Source organism: Aplysia californica, unplaced genomic scaffold, assembly GCF_000002075.1.
Source record: "Aplysia californica isolate F4 #8 unplaced genomic scaffold, AplCal3.0 scaffold01120, whole genome shotgun sequence".
NCBI classification, from domain to species: Eukaryota; Metazoa; Mollusca; class Gastropoda; order Aplysiida; family Aplysiidae; genus Aplysia; species Aplysia californica.
The window spans coordinates 107,558-108,779 of NW_004798390.1; positions in this window are offsets into that span (position 1 = coordinate 107,558).

Genomic DNA, 1,222 nt, shown 5'->3' on the forward strand with positions numbered 1-1,222 from the left:
ACTCTTGACTACTCGCCTGTGAATTGGCGGAGACACACTAGGCCTATCATGCAACTTGATTCACAGGTCTACTATCATAATTATCAACAGTAGGTCTACTTGCTTCTGTAGGCCTGGAGTCTACTAGTTTCAAACGGCTTTTTTTTCGGTGCACGGTTTCGGCACTCCTGTACAATTGCGGTCCCGTTTGTTTACATGACGGTCATTGTGGGAGTGAATCTAGATTTCTAGATCTAAATCTCTAGATCACCTAGATCTCTAGATCTCAAGATAGACAGCATAATCTAGATCTAGATCTACATCTAGATATCTTGATCTAGATTAGATATAGATCTAATCTTAATTCAGTTTTCATCTAAATACGAAACACGTATGAATAATGTACTACAGGGGCACTTACATCTAGGCCTAGATCTAGATTCGTGTGATTTAGTGCAAGCGGGACCTCAATTGTATGGCCTACAGGAGTGCCACTGTTTCTTAACTTCAGTTCATGATTATGGGTAATTTATAATTTATGTCGACAGGTTTGTTGATCTATAATATGATCTATCTAGATTAGATCTAGATTCTAGATCTAGAATCTAGTAGTAGTACTACTTATGACTTAGACGTTATAGACTACACTACATGGTAGGCCTACACTTCTTTAATTTAAAAGAAATGCAGTCTGTGTCTATAATATCTAAAATCTAGGCCTAGATCTAGTTTAGTAATACCAAAGATTCTCAACTACCAAGATATTGCAATGGAACTCTTAAGGAGACTGCCCAAAAACTCAAAACATAAGCGAAATAGATCTAGATCTAGGTCTTAAAAGGGCGGAAATGAAAAAACCGGGTGAGAATAATATTATGTGGTGTATTCTCTCCCAGCCCAAAGAAGGATTGCAATACCTTGGAAGTAGAGAATCTTTAGTAACACAAATACTAGATCTACTACTAGATTCTCTACTTCCAAAGGAAGTTGTTAGGGGACTGTACAGTCCCGTAGCGCTGCTTTTGGCACCGGGGGACTGCAAAGAAACAACCTTTGACCTTTGGATCGAGTTCAACAAGCCATCATCGGACATATCTAGATTCTACTGATACATTATATCTAAATCTAGATCTAGTTAAGTCAGTTGAGTTAATTAGTATGGTGGGAGAATCTAGATCTAGAGCCAAACACTGTTTATGTAAGGCGAATTTATCATTTATGAAGACAGGTTTGTTGATCGATC